Genomic DNA, 22,765 nt, shown 5'->3' with positions numbered 1-22,765 from the left:
TTTGGATGAGCTTATGTTTACAGAAGATGGTAGGTGGGCACCAGCCAGGAGAGCACTGGAATATCGAGTCTGATTGTATCAAAAGCATAAGAGTTCCCCTGCAGATGGGCTGAGGCAGGGGCAGAGATGGCGATAATATTGAAATGGAAGTGGGGAACCGTGTGATGGAGAGGGTATGGGGTCAGAAGTACAGCCCAGCATTAAATTAAACAGCGAGATTATAAACAGTCTGCACCAGCCTGAGCCAGTAGCCAGGAGGGTGTTGGAATCGGTGGCCACGGAATGGGGTTTATAGTGGGGGACTGTTACTGTCAAGTGAGGAGGGATCAAAGGGCTTCCCTCTTTTCCCTCTCCTTGTCTGACCACAACAGGTTTAATTCTTTCTTAAAGTGAATGTACTGGCCAATTCAGTAGGTGTTTGATTACTTACTTGCTATGATCATAACAAGAACCAATCGGATAGGTTGCCTTGAGTTAACAAAGAGATTAACTTTATTGTACCTAAACCAAATTAATAAAAACGTGCCAACTTCCACACACACTAAAGATTTACTCACAAATAGGTTCCAGAGTGGGGAAAGGTAGATTGGTTAAGTTAAGAGTCCATAAAAAAAAGGTACACAGTCCATGAAAGTTGGTGATTCAGCTGGCTTCTAGCTGAATTTAGTGGTCCTGAGGCTTTTAGTTTGAAGAGGTAGATGACTGGTTTGGTGAGTCTTGTGGAAATAGCGAGGCAGATGATTTCCTCCAACAGCGTTTCTGATTGTCGCCGGAGTATTCAAAGGTGGTCAGTCAGCAAACAGAATTTGAAAGCTTTCAAGCTGGAATGGAAAGAGAGAGAGGGAGAGTCCCCCCACTTACGAGTCTGCTCATTTCAGAGTCCAGTTGCTTCTCCCCTGCTGCAGAGAAAACACCACAGATGGGGAGGGGCTTGTCACATGACAGTCACTCAGTCATTCAAACATAGCACTTATCAGTATTTCTTCTTCTTGCTGAGAGAACAGGTAGTTCCTTTAAACTTCCTGGGTGTTGGTTCTTGCTGGGAACTTAGCAGACATTTCGTCTCTGTTACAAACAGATGAGAAAGGTGGCTAGGGGTCTTTTGCAGTCATCACCTGGTCTTATTGTAACAAGGTTTAATTTTAAACACACTGTTTTGAGCTCCCCTTTGGTGAATCCTTTTTCACTACTTTCCAATTATAAGGCAAAGAAATGTGCACAAACAGGCTTTCTTAGGTTTAAAGAAAAGTGAAATTTATTAAAACTTAAATTCAAATATGGTTAATGCCTACAGATATACGACGCACCCACGCTAGCATGCACACGTGATTCACACATGCAAATAGGGACAGAAAAAAGAAAAAGAAAATGGAGAGGTTGGAGGCAATATCAGAAGAGTTTCTTGTTTACTGTGCTTTGAGCTCACTGTAGTCCTTTTGTAAGTAGTCTTGCTTTTTGTTGGGGCCCAGTATTCTTCTTAAACTTTGTTCACTCTTAGAGACCTTTCTTGTTGGGATTCATGTGTCTTCAATGGTTTCCGAAGCTGGTGAGAGCGAGATGAGAGCAGACAGGAGAGAGGTATTTTCCAGTCCAGGAGAAAACAGTTTTCTGATTTTAAATTCCCTGCTGGAAGTTCAAATTCAAAAAACTCCCAACAGTCAGCTAGTCCTGTGACTAAACTGGTCTGACCACTTATTAGTGTACTGGGGAAGCAAGGACTGAGTCCCTTGTTCCAACACTGTCTGTTACTATGCAAATGTCTTTCCAGTCAGGGGCTCCAATTGTTCTTTAAAGCAAGTTCTTTCTTCAACAACAGTTTAAAATCAACGCTCATGTGGCAAAATTAATTTTCCTCATTCTTGGCAGGTGGGGGCTTGCCTGACATATCTCTCCTCACAAGCACTGCAGTGTCGGATAGTGTTGCAAATTAAGTGATCTTAAACTGAAAAGGATAACTTTGCTGGCAGCTTGTCTTTTTAAAAAAGTGCAAATTCAGATCTCCAGCCAGTGAATTAAAGGCAATTATCATTCAACAAAACACAATGGTGTAACAAGGATGCAGACAATGGCTTTGGTCTTTCCAATGTTTAATTAGGGATAGACAATAAATGTTGGCCTTGCCGGCGATGCCCACATCGCGTGAAAGAATAAAAAGAGGAAATGCTGACTCATCCAGGATGTGAGACTCTCAGTCTGTCAACACATAAGTGGTGGAGGTGGTGAGGTACAGCTGGGTGTTGGTCAGTATACATGTGGAACCTGACTTTGTCTCTTCAAATGACATTGCAAAAAATCAGCATGTAAATGAGAAATAGGATGGGGCCAAGGATAAATCTTTAGGGAACTCCGGAGGTAATGGTGCGGGAAATCATTGCAGGAGATTCTCTGGCTATGATTGAATAGGCAAGGATGGAACCAGGCAAGAGGGATCCCAATCATCTAGACAATGGAGAAGGAGTGGTACACTACAATCACAATCACAGAGAATGTGATTTGTGACTTTTACTAGGACCATTTCAGCGTTGTACAGGGGCAGAAACCAGATTAGTGAAACAGCTGGAAGGTGAAGAACAATATTCCATCACTTCAGATGACTAAATAGTATCAATGCATACTGGGAAATTATGTGCATTACACATGCTTAATCTGCACAACCTGTCTTCAGTTAACAAATCTAGCAAAATATTAAATCCAAATCAGATTTGCAGAGGTTGAACAACATTTTCAATAAAGACACAAGACAACTTAGTATTTCTGCGAAATAGGTAATCATTTGAATTTGTAATTTTGTTTAAAACCTTATATTGCACATTAGAAATGTCAATCACTGAGGAAAACAATGGCACATAATCTTTTTTCCAGAAAGCAGTTTTAAGCAATTTCTGGAGAAGATAGAACACAGCACCTCTTAATGTCCTTACAGGTCATTATTGTTATTTGACATCGGAATTTCCATCAAGTACATCCTTGTGCCATTTCATTTCAAGTCATCTGTTGGGGGTGTACAGTAGCATAATGGTAATGTTACTGGATTAGTAATCCAATGGCCTGGAATACTGCGCTCAAATCGCATCACAGCAATGGAGGTATTTAAATTCAATTAAATTAATCTGGAATTAAAAAAATAGTCTCAGTAATGATGACCATGAAACTACCGGATTGTCGTGAAAACCTATCTGGTGTATTAATGTCCTTTAGGGAGGGACATCTTTATCGAAGGAAATCTGCCATCCTTACCCTGTATGGTCTACCTACAGGTGACTCCAGACCCAAAGCAATGTGGTTCACTCTTAACTGTCCTCTGAAATGACCTAGCAAGCAACTCAGTCGTATCAATCGGCTACAGAAAAGTCAAATAAAAATAAAACTGGCCAGACCACCCGGCAGCAAACTAAGCACCAGACATGACAAAGGCACACCCTGCCCAGTCAACTCTACAAAGTTGTCCTCTCTAACAGCTGGGGACTTGCACCAAAATTGAGAGATCTGTCCCACAGGCTAGTCAAGCAACAGCCCGCAGAATCATACCTTACAGCCCTGGTCCCAGAAGTCTCCAGCACCATCCCTAGGTGCATCCTGTCCCATCAGAGGTGGCAGCACAGTGGTATACAGTCAGGCGGGAGTGGTCCTGGAAGTCCTCAACATTGACTCCAGACCCCATGAAGTCTCATGGCATCAGGTCAAACATGGTGTACCATCTACGGTTCACCCTCACCTGATGAATCAGTGCTCCTCTGTGTTGAATTACTCTGGGTGGGGGACTTCAATGTTCATCACCAAGAGTGGCTCAGTAGCACCACCACTGACCAAGCTGGAAAGTCCTATTGGACATATCTGTTGAGAGAACCAATACGAGGGAAAAAACCTACTTGACTTTGTCCTCACTAATCTGTCAGATATATCTGCCTGTGACAGTATTAGTAGGAGGGACCAATACACAGTCCTTGTAAAAACGAAGTCCCGTCTTCACACCAAAGACACATTCCATCATGTTGTGTGGCACTACCACCGCGCTAACTGGGATAGATTCAGAACAGATCTAGAAGCTCAAAATTGGACATCCAAGAGGTGCGTTGGGCCATCAGCAGCAGCAGAATTGTATTCAACCACAATCTGCAATCTCTTGGCCCAGCCCATCCCTCACTCTACGATTACCATCAAGCCAGAGGACCAACTCTGGTCCACTGAATGTAGGAGAGCATGCCAGGAGCAACACCAATCATACCTAAAAATGAGGTGCCAACCTGGTGAAGCTACAACACAGGACTACAAGCATGCTAAACAGCTGAAGCAGCATGCTATAGACAGAGCTAAGCATTTCCACAACAAATGGATCAGATCAAAGCTCTGCAGCCCTGCCACATCCAGTAGTGTATAGTAGTGGACAGTCAATCAGCTAACGGGAGGAGGCAGCTTAACAAACATTTCCATTCTCAATGATGGTGAAGCCCAGCATGTTAGTGCAAAAAACAAGGCTTAAGGGTTTGCAACCACACAATCATCTTCAGTCAGAAGTGCTGAGTGGATGACCTATCTCAGCCTCCTCCTGAGGCCCCCATTTTTACAGATGCCATTCTTCAGCCAATCCCATTCATTCCAATTATATCAAGAAATGGCTGAGCACACTAGATACAGCAAAGGCTCTGGGCCTCAACATCATCCCAGCTGTAGGACTAAGACTTGTGCTCCAGAATCAGCGGCATCCCTAGCCAACCTATTCCAGTACAGCTATAACACCGGCATCTATCTGACGATGTGGAAAATTGCCCAGGTATGTCCTGTCCACAAAATTAAGGGGCAAATCCGATATGGCCAATTATCACCCCATCACTCCACTCTCAATGATCAGCAAAGTAGTGGAAGGGATCGTCGACCATGCTATTGAGCGGCACTTATTGACCAATAACCTGCTCACAGAAGTTCAATTTGGTTTCTGTCAGGACCACTTGGCTCCAGCCCTCATTACAGCCTTGGCCCAAAACATGGACAAAAGAGCTGAATTCCAAAGAGGGGAGAGTGACTGCCCTTGACATCGAGGCAGCATTTCACAGAATTGTTACAGTGCAGAAGGAAGCCATTCAGCCCATCGTGTTGGCACCAGCCCTCCTAATGAGCATTTCAGCTAGTGCCACTCCACTGCCTTCTCTCCGTAACCCTGCACATTCTCCCTTTTCATTTAACAGTCTAATTCCCTTTTGAATGCTTCAATTGAACATGCCTCCACCACATTCTCAGACATTGCATTCCAGACCTTAACCACTCGCTGCATGAAAAAGATCTTCATGTTGCTTTTGCTTCTTTTACCAATTGCTTTAAATCTATGCCCTCTCGCTCTCAATCCTTTCATGAGTGGAAACAGTTTCTCCCCATCTACTCTGTCCAGACCCCTCATGATTTTGAATACCTCGATCAAAACTCCTCTCAGCCTTATCTTCTCCAAGGAAAACAGTCCTAACTTCTTCAATCTATCTTCATAACTGAAGTTCCTCATCCCTGGAACCATTCTCGTGAATCTTTTCTGCACCCTCTCGAACGCCTTCATAAATTTCCTAAAGCATGGCGCCCAGAACTGTGGCATCAAGGAGTCTTAACAAAATTTAAGTCAATTGCAATGCAGTGGTGGGCAGGTGGGGGGGGGGGGGGGGGGGGGGGAGGACTCTCTACTACCTGGAGTCATATCTGGCACAAAGGAAGATGGTTATGGTTGCTGAAGGAAAATCATCTCAGCCCAGGGCAACGCTGCAGGAGTTTTTCAGAGTAGTGTCCCAGGCCCAACCATCTTCAGCTGCTTCATCAATGACCTTCCTTTCATCATAAGGGCAGAAGTGGGGATATTCAGTGATGATTGCACAGTGTTCAGTTCTATTCGTCACTCCTCAGATACCAAATCAGTCCATGCCCACATGCAGCAAGACCTAAACAACATTCACACTCTTAGGCTGATAAATGGCAAGAAATATTCATGCCACACAAGTATTGGCAAAGACCATCTCCAACAAGAAAGTATCTAACCATCTCCCGTTGATATCCAATGGCATTACAATTGCTGAATCCACCGCTATCAACAACCTTGAGGTCACCACTGACCAGAAACTTAACTGCACCGGCCAAATAAATGCTGAGACTACAAGAGCAGGTCAGAAGATGGGAATTCTGCAGCGAGTAACTCACCTGCCGACTCCGCAAAGCCTGTCCACCATCTACAAGGCACAAGTCAGGAGTGTGATGGAATACTCTCCACTTTCCTGGCCTGAGTGCAGCTCCAACAACACTCAAGAAGCTTGATACCATTCAGGACAAGCAGTCCACTTGATTGGCACCCAATCCACCACCTTCAACATTCACTCCCTCCACCACCAGCACAGTGGCAGCAGTGTGTACCATCTACAAGATGCATTGCAGCAACTCACCAAGGCTCATTCAACAGCACCTTCCAAACCCATGACCTCTACCACCTAGAAGGACAACCGCAGCAGATGCATAGGAATATCACCACCTGCAAGTTCCCCTCCAAGCCACACACCATCCTAACTTGGAACTATATTGCTGTTCCTTCACTGTCACTGTGTCAAAATCCTGGAACTCCCTTTCTAACAGCACTGTGGGCGTACCTACACCACATGGACTGCAACAGTCCAAGAAGGCGGCTCACCACCACCTTCTCAACAGCAATTAAGGATGGTCAATAAATGCTGGCTTAGCCAGCGACACCCACATCCCTTGAAAGAATTTTTAAAAAGTCAGGAGTGTGATGGATTACTCTCCACTTGCCTGGATGAGTGCAGCTCCAACAACCCTCAACAAGCTCGACACCATCCAAAGCAAAGCAGCCCCCTTGACTGGCATCCCATGCACCACTTGAAACACTCAATCCCTCCACCATCAGCACACAGTGGAAGCAGTGTGTACCATCTACATGCTGCACTGCAGTAACTCGCCAAGCCTCCTTCAAAAGCACTTCCAAACCCGCAACCTCTGCTATCCAGAAGAACAAGGCCAGCAGCACATGGGAACATCACGAACTACAAGCTCTCCCACACCCCTCCTCACCGCACATCCCCAAGTCACACACCATCCTGACTTGGAAATATATCACCATTCCTGCACTGTCACTGGGTCAAAATCCTGGCACTCCTTCCCTAACAGCACTGTGGGTGTACCCACACCACATGGACTGTTGTGATTCAAGAAGGCGACTCACCACCACCTTCCAAAGGGCAACTGGGAATGGACAATAAATGCTGGCCTTGCCAGCGACATACTATGAACGAATAAAAAGTCCAATTTTAAGACAGGAATTCGCATTTGAAAGATTTTCAGCATTTTACACGACGCACCGACGTTAGCACATATACACGATACTCACAAGTAAATAGAGACAGAAAAGTGAAGAAAAATAAATTGGAAAAGTTTGAGGCAAAATCTGAAGAGTTGTTGTTACGATTCTTCAAACTCACTGTAGAGTCCTTGATTATAGGTAGATCTTGCTTTTCATTGGGGCCCAGTATTCTTCTTAAACCTTGTTCACTGTAGGAGACTTTTCTCTCTTGGGGTTCATGTGTCTTCAGTGGATTCAGAGGCTTGTGAGAAAGAAATGGGAGCAGACAGGAGAGAGATCTTCTCAGTCCAGGGGCAAACAGACTTTCTGCCTTCAAACACTCTGTAGCCAGTTCAAAAGAAAACCCTGGAACAGCCAGGTAGTCATGTGACCAGCTGGTCTAACCAGTCCTGGCCCTTGTGGTATATATCTCCCTTAGCAGGCCCTGGAATGCGCTTCCTTACCTTCGATGTCTGTTCGTATGTAAATAGCTTTTTTCCAGCCATAGCTGATCTATTTAACAAGTCATTTCCTCCCTCCAACAACAGTTGAAAATCAATGTTTATGAAAAAATTGATGTGCCTCATTCCTGGTAGGTGGGGGCCGAGCATGACAGTTAAAAACTAGCCAATGTGCTTAATTTTTAAAAGATTACAACAGTAATCACATTTTTCAGTCTCCAGTTCAAGAGCGAGTATCAGCAGACATTACCATGGTGCATCATATCAGTCCATCTGCACAGCAGTCACACATATGTTTGCACACTTAATTCCCAAACACCATGTCCCAGAGCAGCTGGTAAACTGTTTTTGACAGATAACGGAAAGCAGGATGTCTGCCCATGCGTACATGCACTAGTATGCAATGTAATTAAATATAACTGAAGGAGTGAGTGCAGGAATTTACAATAAAAGCATTACACTATATATACTCCTCTATCATGCAATTCTATTTAAGGTTACACATATCAAATATATCACAGTCAGGAAAGTGAGGAAATAGTTGCAAAGGTGAAGCAATGAACCAAGATTATTTTCTGCACACGTCTCCCTGCAGAAGAGCAAGTTGGTTCACTCAGCAATTCCCTACAATAGGAAAATGAAGTTTGGAAACTTGCTGAGGAACTACTGACATGAATTTACATCCTACCACTCCAAGTGCAATGCACTGCCATTTTCCTGATTTTGAAGGAAGCATTCAGACAGTTGCAATATCAAAGCAAAGTGATTTCATTTCACATTACTTGCATTGTAACCAGCATTAGAGAGTGAATTAATTGTCAGGACCCAACTGACACTGGAACAAAGTGAAGTGAGACTTCCTTGCCTGATTCCATTTCTATCTATCCTGCAATGGCTTCTCTTACCACTCCCAGACCATTACCTCTGGAGTCCCCGAGGATCTATTTCGCAACTATATGCTGCCTTCCTACAACTTCATCTGAAAACTGGACAACAGATTGCACATGTACACGGACAACATCCAGCTCAACCTCTCCATTTGGCTCTGATTTGTCAGACTGCTTGTCCCACATCCAGTGTTGGATGAGCAAAAATTTCCTTTAAATATTGGAAAGGACAAAGCCATTATCTTCAGTCCCTGCCACAAACTGATTCCTAGCCACCAACTCTAGCCCTCTCCCTGGCAATTGTCTGAGGCTGAACCAGACCATTAGCAACCTTGGTGTCCTATTTGACCCCAAGTCAAGCTTCCGACCCTATATCCTGTCCAACTCAAAGACTCTACTTCCACCACCATAACATCGCCCTACTCCACCCCTGCCTCAGCCCATCTTCTGCTGAAACTCTCATCCATACCTTCATTACCTCTACACTTGACTACTCCAGTGCTCTCCTGATTGGCCTCCCACCTACCATGCTCCGTAAACTTGACTTCATCTAAAGCTCTGCTGCCTATCTCATAACTCTTGATAAAGTCCAGTTCATCCATCACCTGTGTACACTGACTTACATTGGGTCCCGGTTCGGCAACAACTCAATTTAAAAATTTGCATCCTCATTTTCAAATCCCCCCACAGCATCGCCTCTTCTCATCGCTACAACGTCCTCTAGGCATGACACTGCAAGATATCTGCGCTCCTCCAATTCAGGCCTCTGGCTTTGCCTTTAACTGCTTAGACTCCAAACTCGAATTCCCTCCCTAAACCTCTGTGCTTCACTCCATCTTTTATTTCATAATGCTCCTGTGAATTGTCTTGCAATGCTCAACGACATTGAAAAGGTGCTATAAATGCAAGTTGTTGACATAATCTTGCACTGCTCTGGACTCAGTTTGGACCTCTACACCAAATTTTACACTCCACCAGTTTTGTATTACCCAAAGCTGAAACAACTCCCCAGTCCCGAAACCTGTATTTACTCTGTACTGCAACGGTCTACAAGCCACTGACTGACCAAATTTCTCCCCAAACTACCTGCTTTATTCAAGTTCATGCAATAAAAAGACTTTAGACTTTCGCAATTGCTTAAACGAGTACATGCACACATGGTGCATTCTGAATGATAGAGACAAGAAACATCCCAGGTTCGATCCTTGATCTGCACAAAAGCGACATGTATTTATATACTCAATGACCTTTAAAGCACAGTGATGGTACAACAACTAGCCTTGGAATCAGCAAGCAAAGGAAGGAAGGGAAAGGTAGGGGGAAATCAGTCATGGCTCCCAATCACTCCAATATCGTCCAACTGAAATACATGGATGTCCATGATCATCAGGATTGGGCTCGACTGTGATCCTTGCCACGGTTGGTAACCTACCAATAATCACTGTCTAGTTGGTAAAGTATACAAGACGAGTAACACCACCAGTGACTCAGTTTGAGTCACCACTTTCAGGTCTCCATACCATCCCCTAACAAAGAACATTGGAAATCAACTTATTCTCAGCCCTTGACCATTACCATTCTCTATCCACCCACAGAGTGGGCAACAGCAGCAGAGGTCAACTTACTACTTATGTTGCCTACTTCCCTGGGAAAATACATGTCATTTGCTTAGTAACCACTCCTCCCTCCTGCTTTCCTCTATCATCTGATTATACCTGGGGGAGGACTGGATGGTAATTAAGGATTTCTTGTGTGGTGAAAAACCACACACCCAAATTTATAATCTACTTCTGACAATATGTTGGCAAATTGCCACACAGTGTGATATTGAGGAGATTTTTAAAATAAGACAAACACAAGCAGCACCATTGCTTTTGTGCTTACTTAACAAGGTGCATATATTTTATATATTATATTGAATTGATGCATTATGACCTAATATCCCTGTACTATGCCAAAATATCCTGACTGATGGAGATGACATAAAACTGTTTAATAATCAGCCATCGAGAATCACACTTTACCAAGCAAGTTAAATAGTCCCAGTAAACTTTCATCATTCCTGCCCTAACTAAGCACACATAACATCCCAAATTAAAAGCGATGAAGCTGTGTATGACTTAAATCTCAGCAAGTGATGCCAAAAATTATAGGAAACATTTCACCAAATTAGCTTAAAAAGTCACTATTAAAGGAAATTAGTATTGAATTATTTTTAGGAAAAGATCTACTTGAAAAGCTCTATCCTTTTCAACATTTCAAAAAAACATCGTGCCAGATTTTGCTGTCAAACATACAGCAAAGCTAATGGCACTTGCCGCTATTCATTTGTAATTGGTACAGCCATTTCAGGCGAGGAACGGATGCACAGTTAATTGCAAATATCTTAAATGTGCTGTCCGAGTTGCACTGCTCTGCTGTTAGCCTTCCATAAACGGCATCTCTGTTTGCCTCACCATTGGCATTGAACGTTGTGAAGTTGTTGTATTTGTACAGTAGAGGAATATTTTAGGGCTAGTAATTCATAAAGTTTTTTTTTTAAGTAACAAGTTGTCAATGACTGCCAATTAACCTCTCAGGCACCAAAAATTAACTATTGTAAGTGTGGAGTCTCATTCCTTCAGGTTGTGAACTGTTTTAGGAGATAAAATATCAAATTTTAAATTTTACTTTTCCTCTGTCTCTTTTTGTCTCTCTTAATCCAATATTTTTTTCCCCTCTCTTTCCGCACCTGATTTGACAATGAATTCACCCCTTCTCATTCTCAGTTCTTCTGTTTATTTCCCAATCCTTAAATCTTAGTGGTTTAGGAGATAGCCTGTTGCTTGCGCTGTTCACTCAGATCCCAGATGCCCTGTTTCTCAGCTCACACTTTCAGAAATTTAATGACAAAATGTTTTTGAACTGAGGGATGCTGGGCAACTCTAACCAACAATAGGCATCATTACATGCCATGCTACAGCAAAATCTGGTCCTCTAAGTATGCTGAAACCAATTTAATGGCATTGAACCTTTATCCTGTAGCCCTTTTTTGTCCACAGACAATTCCTTTCTTCCTTAGGCAGCCATTCTTCCCATTCAAGCCTAGACAAATGTTGACAGGCCATTTGGTCACACAGCACTGCAAGCCCCGTCATACCCTCCAACATCCATACAATGACACTTGAAGCAGGGCTGGGTCTCGGAACAGCAACCATAAGTGCAAATGCTAGTGGGTTTTTCCGTCTCTAATCCAACGGTAATGAAACTACCTGATGTACCCTACCAGCATCCCACCCAAGATCTTCCTGGTCTGTATGACACAGGTACTCCTTGGCTTAACCACCTGAACCATCAGTGAAGCTTTCATTTTTACTGACTCAAAATTCCTACATGCTTAATACAAATGAAAATAATTTCACAACACACATTCATCAATCTGCCACATCCTAACATTTAATGTTCACTCAGTAATAAGTGATACAAGGCCATCTATAAATCTGTTTGCTGTTAAAAACCTTTGGCAAAAAGGGTTGGAAGACACTATCCATACGACCAATGTAACACCTTGAAAGTGAATTCACCAAACTAAATTTGCAACAACCTGCATTTAAATAGCACCGTTAGCATAGTAAAACCTCCCAAGGCACTTCATAGTAGTGTTACAACCAGGTGAAAAAGGGGTCTAGGGTTCCCTCTCAGCCTTCACCTGGTCTTACCGTAACAGGGCTTTATTTTTAACACACCATGTTTTTAGCTCCCCCTTGGTGAATCCTTGTTCATTTGCCAATTATAAAGCAAAGAAACCAGCACAAACAGGTTTTCTTAGGTTTAAAGAAGAAAAGTTGAAATGTATTAAACTTAAACTCTAATTCAGTCAACGCCTACAGATACATGACGCGCCCATGCTAGCATGCATACGCGATACACACATGCAGATAGTGAGAACAGAACAGAAGAAATAAAGTGGAAAAGTTTCAGGCAATCTCTGAAGAGCTCACTGTAGAGTCCTTGATTGTAAGTAGATCTTGCTTTTCTTTGGGGCCTAGTATTCTTCTTAAATCTTGTTCGCTGTAGGAGACTTTTCTCTCTTGGGGTTCATGTGTCTTCAGTGGATTTGGAGTTCCATGAGAAACAGATGGGAGCAGACAGCAGAGGCTGTGACTAGCCAGCCAGGAGAGGTCTTTTCACTCCAGGAGCATACTGACACTGAGTTCAAACTTTTTGTACAATTCAGAAAATCTCAGGTTGCCAAGCAGGTTAGTCATGTGACTAGCTGGTCTGACCATGTGTTTGTGGATTCTCCTGTCTTAGCCGACCCTGGAATGTCTTCTTATACACAATACCAGGTGCTCAAAGTCCATTGTGGGTTCAATTGGAGCAGGGAATAGCCCCTTTGTCCTTCCATACACTGGCTGTTAGTATGCCAAAAATGTTTTTCCAGCCAAGGGCCTGGTGATTTTTTAAACAAGTCCTTTCTTCACTTCAGCAACAGTTTGAAATGTAATGTCCATATGGCAAAATTAATATGCCGCATTCTTGGCAGGTGGGGGTCCAACATGACAATAGTGTTATCAAACAAAATTTGACACGGAGCCATATAAACAGATATGAAAACAGATGAGCAAAGCTTGGTCAAAAAGGTAGATTTAATGGATCGTCTTAAAGGAAGAAAGAGAAGTGGAATGGTTTAGGGAGAGAATTCCAGAGCTTAGAGCCAAGGCAGCTAAAAACAGTCATCAATAGTACAGCAACTGAAATCAGGGATGCTGAAGAGACCAGAAATAGAGAGTGCAGATATCTGGAAGGGTTGTGCGGCTGGAGCAGATTACAAAGATAGGGAGGGGTGAGGTCATGGAGGGATTTGAAAAAAAAAGATGAAAATTTTAAAACAAAACACTCACTAAAATTGACTCTATATTACAGTACCAGCACACAAAGCTCAGCCTGGAGTGTCATCTTGCCCGAGCCAAATGGCTACCATGCTCTATGAATTTTAAATTGCTTGGGGGGGGGGGGGGGGGGGAGATTCAAACTTTTGGCAAAACAAGTGGCAACAAGAAGGCGGAGTCTTTTGGTGCACCAGTGTGCTGTCCAACTGAGATGCAGGATGCTATTTTGCATCCATTACTCCCCAATCTCAACCAGACTGAAATACTGACTACAATAGAGAACAGGTAGGAAAAAAAAACATTTGGAAGAAGTCTATCTTGCCCATACCCTCACTTTCCTATAGATCATCAGGAATTGCATGTATAAATATAATTTATAGCTACACTAACTTAAAATAAGTAAATTCAATATTCAGGTAAGCCATTCTACAAACAAAACTACTTTCTGCTCATGTCTCCATTCCTTTGCTGCAATTTCACTTGAGGATCCAAGCTCTCCAAAATAAATTTTTCAGCTAAGGCTAAAAATCCATTTGAAATTAAAATGTCAAGAGAACAGGATCTTCATAACCAAGGCAAACCTCTGTGAAATTCTGTAATAGGTTTAGAACGCAATGATAACCAGTCAAGACATTCAATTAGAGGCCATCCTGAATTGACATCATTTTTACAAGAGCAATTCTTGGCTTAACGTTCATGCTTTTTTAAAAAAATTAAACACTTTGTTCAAACATGCCAAACATTCACTCCCTCCACCACCAACGCACAGTGGCAGCAGTGTGTACCATCTACAAGATGCACTGCAGCAACTCATCAAGGCTCCTTCAACAGTGACCTCTACCACCTAGAAGGACAAGGGCTGCAGATGCATGGGAACACCACCACCTGCAAGTTCCCCTCCAAGACACACACCATCCTGACTTGGAACTGTATCGACATTTCTTCACTGTCACTGGGTCAAAATCCTGGAACTCCCCTCCTAACAGCACTGTTGGTGTACTTACCCCACATGGACTGCAGCGGTTTAAGAAGGCAGCTTAAAGTCCTGCTCAGGTCTGCAGATGAAACCCGACCCGGCCCGAGTCCTTTGACTTTTTCCTGCGCCTGACCTGACCACTGGAATATATCAACTTTATTGAAAAAGTTGTGCTCTACCTTGGATGGAATCGCTCACTGCAGAATAGTGCAGAGTCCAAATGCACATTTCCCACCTTGACGTCATGGCTGTCACTGTGTCCAACCCGAACCGAGCCCAAATGCTGGACCCGGAAAAGAGCGACCCAACTCGAACCCGACAAATATCGTCGGGCCCAGTCGGGTTCGGGTCGGGTAGCCATGCTCTAAGGCAGCTCGCCACCACCTTCTCATTGGCAATTCAGAATGGACATTAAATGCTGGCCTGGCCAGCATCGTCCACATCCCATGAAACGAATAAACAAAATTTAAAATATTAAAGTATCTGTCCAACAGCTACTTGCACTAATAAATGTTAATTCACTTTCTGTCACAGCAGCGTCTCCAAATGATTCAGCTTTGTCTGAGGAAGAAGGGTCACTGACCCGAAACGTTAACTCTGCTTCTCTTTCCACAGATGCTGCCAGACCTGCTGAATGAATCCGGCATTTCTTGTTTTGTTTCAGATTTCCAGCATCCGCAGTATTTTGCTTTTATATTATTGTCTGAGGATACAGCTGATTTGGAACAACAAAATATCTCCAGCGCAATGTGCTGAATCTTAACGGAATAATGCACTGTCCAGATTTCAAATTAAATCCATTTTAGAATAATCAACATCTAAAATATAAATAAAAGTTAACAAAGGCGTTACCATAGGCCTGGATAGAAAAACAAATACCACTAACAGAAAAGTTTATTTATAATGCCTCCGGTTTTCAGACACACATCTCCTGAATATGCATTTAGCATCAAATGCCACAAAACAATATAGCTTGCAAGCAAACTTCAACACAACCGAAACAGCCTCACCAAGTGTATTTGGACACAATTGTATTTACATTGGGACGAATAAAGCAAAATTGAAACACCAGCGATAAGACACATATTCGACCCTTGTGCAAATGGAAAATAAAGCACAAACCGACTAATAGAGCTTATTAGAGACGGTTTCATTAAAGGGCCTGCGCTTCATGGTGGCCTCCGCAGGATTACACTCACAACCTGACAGTCGCGACAACTCACAGCAAAGGCTCTCCCAGAGGAGAGGGTTCCCGGACCAGCGAATCCCCTCTATCTACATATCGCACAACGCTGCCCGATTGCCCAGCATTGGTTGCATGTATCGAGGGAGCAGCGGCCTCGGACACAAGTTGTTTCCCCGCCGCCGTCAACACCGTAACACCGGCCCAGGGTCACGGCGCAAACCCTTTCACCCCGCGAACCCCGGCTCACGCTCCAGATCCACACAGAGGGTCGGGTGAAAGCCAGAAAACACCACTTACGGTTAAGTGCGAGAGCTCAGAGTGAAGAGATCGGGGACGGAGAGGCCTGAATTGGGCCTAAACTAACTCCCCGCCGCCTTCAGCTGTTGTTTTGACACCAACGCAGGCGCACGATCATCCGCAGATATCGCCCCTCACAGGAACCAAACTGCACTGACACCCTCCCCACACAACACCCCCCACCGCAGCTACACTGACACCCTCCCCAGACATCGCCCCCAACAGGAACTACACTGCACTGACACCCTCCCCACACACCACCCCCCCACCGCAGCTTAATGGACACCCTACCCACACATCGCCCCCTACAGGAACTACACTAGCACCCTCCCCACACACCGCCCCTCACAGGAACTACATGGCACTGACACCCTTCCCACACATCGCCCCTCACAGGAACTACATGGCACTGACACCCTCCCCAGACATCGCCCCTCACAGGAACCAAACTGCACTGACACCCTCTCCACACAACTCCCCCCACCGCAGCTACACTGACACCCTCCCCAGACATCGCCCCCACAGGAACTACACTGCACTGACACCCTCCCCACACACCGCCCCCCCACCGCAGCTTAATGGACACCCTACCCACACATCGCCCCCTACAGGAACTACACTGCACTGACACCCTCCCCACACACCACCCCCCCACCGCAGCTTAATGGACACCCTACCCACACATCGCCCCCTACAGGAACTACACTAGCACCCTCCCCACACACCGCCCCTCACAGGAACTACATGGCACTGACACCCTTCCCACACATCGCCCCTCACAGGAACCAAACTGCACTGACACCCTCCCCACACAACTCCCCCCACCGCAGCTACACTGACACCCTCCCCAGACATCGCCCCCACAGGAACTACACTGCACTGACACCCTCCCCACACATCGCCCCCCACCACAGCTACACTGACACCCTCCCCAGACATCGCCCCCACAGGAACTACATGGCACTGACACCCTTCCCACACTTCGCCCCTCACAGGAACTACATGGCACTGACACCCTCCCCACACATCGCCCGCACAGGAATTACACAGCACTGACACCCTCCTCTCACACCACCCCCCCACCGCAGCTTCACGGACACCCTCCCCACACATCACCCCCACAGGAACTACACTGCACTGACACCCTCCCCACACACCACCCCCAAACCGCAGCTTCATGGACACCCTACCCACACATCGCCCCCTACAGGAACTACATGGCACTGACACCCTTCCCACACATCGCCCCTCACAGGAACTACATGGCACTGACACCCTCCCCACACATCGCCCGCACAGGAATTACACTGCACTGACACCCTCCTCTCACACCACCCCCCACCGCAGCTTCACGGACACCCTCCCCACACATCACCCCCACAGGAACTACACTGCACTGACACCCTCCCCACACAACTCCCCCCACCGCAGCTACACTGACACCCTCCCCACACACCGCCCCTCACAGGAACTACATGGCACTGACACCCTCCCCACACATCGCCCCTCACAGGAACCAAACTGCACTGACACCCTCCCCACACAACTCCCCCCACCGCAGCTACACTGACACCCTCCCCACACACCGCCCCTCACAGGAACTACATGGCACTGACACCCTCCCCACACACCGCCCCTCACAGGAACTACACTGCACTGACACCCTCCCCACACACCACCCCCCACCGCAGCTTCACGGACACCCTCCCCACACATCACCCCCACAGGAACTACACTGCACTGACACCCTTCCCACACATCGCCCCTCACAGCAACTACACTGCACTGACACCCTTCCCACACATCGCCCCTCACAGCAACTACACTGCACTGACACCCTTCCCACACATCGCCCCTCACAGCAACTACACTGCACTGACACCCTACCCACACATCGCTCCCTACAGGAACTACACTAGCACCCTCCCCACACATCGTCCGCACAGGAATTACACTGCACTGACACCCTCCTCTCACACCACCCCCCACCGCAGCTTCACGGACACCCTCCCCACGCATCACCCCCACAGGAACTACACTGCACTGACACCCTTCCCACACATCGACCCTCACAGGAACTACACTGCACTGACACCCTTCCCACACATCACCCCTGACAGGAACTACACTGCACTGACACCCTTCCCGCACGTCGCCCCTCACAGGAACTACACTGCACTGACACCCTTCCCACACATCGCCCCTCACAGGAACTACACTGCACTGACACCCTTCCCACACATCGCCCCTCACAGGAACTCCACTGCACTGACACCCTCCACATACAGGGCCCCCTACAGGAACTAAACTGCACTGACACCCTCCCCACATATCGCCCCCCCCCCCACAGGAACCACACTGACACTGTCCCCAGACATCACCCCCTCCCCCCCCCACAGGAACTACACTGCAGTGAAACCATGCCCACACAGCACCCTCCACAGGAACTACACTGCACTGAAATCATCTCTGCACAGCACTCCCCCCAAAAAGGAAGTACACTGCACTGAAACTATCCATCGACAGCGGCTCCATCTCTAGACAGTCTTTCATTGCAGCAGCTTTTTCGGGAGCAGAGTGTGAGCGAGTGAGCAGCTGGGAAGTTCAGTTTGAAAGTAAATTTAATTTCCTTTTGTTTTTCGGCGGAGGCCAGGGGGCTGCTGGGTAAGTAAAACACTATATATTTGGGCGGTTTAAAATAACTTTCCTTTCATTGCAGCAGCTTTTTCAGGAGCAGAGTGTGAGCGAGTGAGCAGCTGGGAAGGTCAGTTTGAAAGTAAATTTAATTTCCTTTTGTTTTTCGGCGGAGGCCAGGGGGCTGCTGGGTAAGTAAAACACTACATATTTGGGCGGTTTAAAATAACTTTCCTTTCATTGCAGCAGCTTTTTCGGGAGCAGAGTGTGAGCGAGTGAGCAGCTGGGAAGGTCAGTTTGAAAGTAAATTTAATTTCCTTTTGTTTTTCGGCGGAGGCCAGGGGGCTGCTGGGTAAGTAAAACACTATATATTTGGGCGGTTTAAAATAACTTTCCTTTCATTGCAGCAGCTTTTTCGGGAGCAGAGTGTGAGCGAGTGAGCAGCTGGGAAGGTCAGTTTGAAAGTAAATTTAATTTTCTTTTGTTTTTCGGCGGAGGCCAGGGGGCTGCTGGGTAAGTAAAACACTATATATTTGGGCGGTTTAAAATAACTTTCCTTTCATTGCAGCAGCTTTTTCGGGAGCAGAGTGTGAGCGAGTGAGCAGCTGGGAAGGTCAGTTTGAAAGTAAATTTAATTTTCTTTTGTTTTTCGGCGGAGGCCAGGGGGCTGCTGGGTAAGTAAAACACTATATATTTGGGCGGTTTAAAATAACTTTCCTTTCATTGCAGCAGCTTTTTTGGGAGCAGAGTGTGAGCGAGTGAGCAGCTGGGAAGGTCAGTTTGAAAGTAAATTTAATTTTCTTTTGTTTTTCGGCGGAGGCCAGGGGGCTGCTGGGTAAGTAAAACACTATATATTTGGGCGGTTTAAAATAACTTTCCTTTCATTGCAGCAGCTTTTTCGGGAGCAGAGTGTGAGCGTGTGAGCAGCTGGGAAGGTCAGTTTGAAAGTAAATTTAATTTCCTTTTGTTTTTCGGCGGAGGCCAGGGAGCTGCTGGGTAAGTAAAACACTATATATTTGGGCGGTTTCTGAACCCGAGACACCACACTTGTCGTGTCTCCCACCCGCCCTCCTCCTCTAACCAAAAAAAAAGGACTCGGTGGGGTGTTTATAAGGTAAGGCTTTTTCGATTTCTCTGGTTTTATTGTGATTGGTAAAAACTTTTCGTTCCTTTTTCATTTAACTAAGTTAAGCTTAAGATTAAAAATGGTAGGAGATCTCAGACCCGTGTCATGCTCCTCTTGCTCAATGTGGGAGCTCAGGGACATGGCTGATGTCCCTGACTCCTTCACGTGCAGGAAGTGTGTCCAACTGCAGCTCTTGTTAGACCGCATGACGGCTCTCGAGCTGCGGATGGACTCACTTTGGAGCATGCGCGATGCTGAGGAGGTCGTGGATAGCACGTTTAGTGAATTGGTCACACCGCAGATTAGGATTGCTGAGGGAGAAAGGGAATGGGTGACCAAAAGGCAGAGAAAGAGCAGGAAGGCAGCGCAGGAGTCCCCTGCGGTCATCTCCCTCCAAAACAAGTATACCGTTTTGGATACTGTTGAGGGAGATGGCTCACCAGGGGAAGGCAGCAGTAGCCAGGTCCATGGCACCGTGGCTGGCTCTGCTGTTCAGAAGGGCGGGAAAAAGAGTGGAAGGGCTATAGTCGTAGGGGATTCGATTGTAAGGGGAGTTGATAGGCGGTTCTGTGGTCGAAAACGAGGCTCCCGAATGGTATGTTGCCTCCCAGGTGCACGGGTCAGGGATGTCTCAGATCGGCTGCAGAACATTCTAAAGGGGGAGGGTGAACAGCCAGTTGTCATTGTGCACATAGGCACTAATGATATAGGTAAAAAACGGGATGAGGTCCTACAAGCAGAGTTTAGGGAGTTAGGAGCCAAGTTAAAAAGTAGGACCTCAGAGGTAGTAATCTCAGGATTACTACCAGTGCCACGTGATAGTCAGAGTAAAAATGAAAGAATAGTCAGGATGAATGCGTGGCTTGAGAGATGGTGCAGGAAGGAGGGGTTCAGATTTTTGGGACATTGGGACCGGTTCTGGGGGAGGTGGGACTATTACAAATTGGACGGTCTACACCTGGGCCGGACTGGAACCAATGTCCTTGGAGGTGCTTTTGCTAACGCTGTTGGGGAGGGTTTAAACTAATGTGGCAGGGGGATGGGAACCAATTGAGGTCAGTTGACAGTAAGGAGGTAGTAACAAAAGCCTGTAAGGAACTAGATAATGAAGTCAGTGTGACTAAGGGGAAGAGCAGGCAGGGAGCAGATGATGAATATAAAGGGACTGGTGGTCTGAGGTGCATTTGTTTTAATGCAAGAAGTGTAGTAGGTAAGGCAGATGAACTTAGGGCTTGGATTAGTACCTGGGAGTATGATGTTATTGCTATTACTGAGACTTGGTTGAGGGAAGGGCATGATTGGCAACTAAATATCCCAGGATATCGATGCTTCAGGCGGGATAGAGAGGGAGGTAAAAGGGGTGGAGGAGTTGCATTACTGGTCAAAGAGGATATCACAGCTGTGCTGAAGGAGGGCACTATGGAGGACTCGAGCAGTGAGGCAATATGGACAGAACTCAGAAATAGGAAGGGTGCGGTAACAATGTTGGGGCTGTACTACAGGCCTCCCAACAGCGAGCGTGAGATAGAGGTACAAATATGTAAACAGATTATGGAAAGCTGTAGGAGCAACAGGGTGGTGGTGATAGGAGATTTTAATTTTCCCAACATTGACTGGGATTCGCTTAGTGTTAGAGGTCCAGATGGAGCAGAATTTGTAAGGAGCATCCAGGAGGGTTTTCTAGAGCAGTATGTAAATAGTCCAACTCGGGAAGGGGCCATACTGGACCTGGTGTTGGGGAATGAGCCCGGCCAGGTTGTTGAAGTTTCAGTAAGGGACTACTTTGGGAATAGTGATCACAATTCCGTAAGCTTTAAAATACTCATGGACAAAGACGAGAGTGGTCCTAAAGGAAGAGTGCTAAATTGGGGGAAGGCCAACTATACCAAAATTCGGCAGGAGCTGGGAAATGTAGATTGGGAGCAGCTGTTTGAAGGTAAATCCACATGTGATATGTGGGAGGCTTTTAAAGAGAGGTTGATTAGCGTGCAGGAGAGACATGTTCCTGTGAAAATGAGGGATAGAAATGGCAAGATTAGGGAACCATGGATGACAGGTGAAATTGTGAGACTAGCTAAGAGGAAAAAGGAAGCATACATAAGGTCTAGGCGGCTGATGAAAGACGAAGCTTTGAAAGAATATCGGGAATGTAGGACCAATCTGAAACGAGGAATTAAGAGGGCTAAAAGGGGTCATGAAATATCTTTAGCAAACAGGGTTAAGGAAAATCCCAAAGCCTTTTATTCATATATAAGGAGAAAGAGGGTAACTAGAGAAAGGATTGGCCCACTCAAGGACAAAGGAGGAATGTTATGCTTGGACTCAGAGAAAATGGGTGAGATTCTAAACGAGTACTTTGCATCGGTATTCACCGAGGAGAGGGACATGACGGATGTTGAGGTTAGGAACAGATGTTTGATTACTCTAGGTCAAGTCGGCATAAGGAGGGAGGAAGTGTTGGGTATTCTAAAGGGCATTAAGGTGGACAAGTCCCCAGGTCCGGATGGGATCTATCCCAGGTTACTGAGGGAAGCGAGAGAGGAAATAGCTGGGGCCTGAACAGATATCTTTGCAGCATCCTTAAACACGGGTGAGGTCCCGGAGGACTGGAGAATTGCTAATGTTGTCCCCTTGTTTAAGAAGGGTAGCAGGGATAATCCAGGTAATTATAGACCGGTGAGCCTGACGTCAGTGGTAGGGAAGCTGCTGGAGAAGATACTGAGGGATAGGATCTATTCCCATTTGGAAGAAAATGGGCTCATCAGTGATAGGCAACATGGTTTTGTGCAGGGAAGGTCATGTCTTACCAACTTAATAGAATTCTTTGAGGAAGTGACAAAGTTGATTGATGAGGGAAGGGCTGTCGATGTCATATACATGGACTTCAGTAAGGCGTTTGATAAGGTTCCCCATGGCAGGCTGATGGAGAAAGTGAAGGCGCTTGGGGTCCAAGGTGTACTAGCTAGATGGATAAAGAACTGGCTGGGAAACAGGAGACAGAGAGTAGCA

General features: G+C 45.8%; 1 protein-coding gene across 2 annotated transcripts in view; it reads right to left on the bottom strand.

The window, feature by feature from the left end:
- LOC137369466 (lysine-specific demethylase 4C-like) overlaps positions 1 to 16,124 on the bottom strand; it is a 537,539-nt gene extending 521,415 nt beyond the window's left edge. For both annotated transcript variants that reach the window (XM_068030713.1, XM_068030714.1), the window contains exon 1: positions 15,997 to 16,124. The gene's annotated coding sequence lies outside the window, so the exon portion shown is untranslated. The remainder of the gene's footprint in view (positions 1 to 15,996) is intronic.
- Positions 16,125 to 22,765: the final 6,641 nt, after the last annotated feature.

The sequence above is a fragment of the Heterodontus francisci genome, chromosome 4 (genome assembly GCF_036365525.1).
Source record: "Heterodontus francisci isolate sHetFra1 chromosome 4, sHetFra1.hap1, whole genome shotgun sequence".
Taxonomy (NCBI): Eukaryota; Metazoa; Chordata; class Chondrichthyes; order Heterodontiformes; family Heterodontidae; genus Heterodontus; species Heterodontus francisci.
The sequence above is the reverse complement of the archived record's forward strand: the minus strand, read 5'-3'. Positions and strand labels throughout refer to the sequence as shown.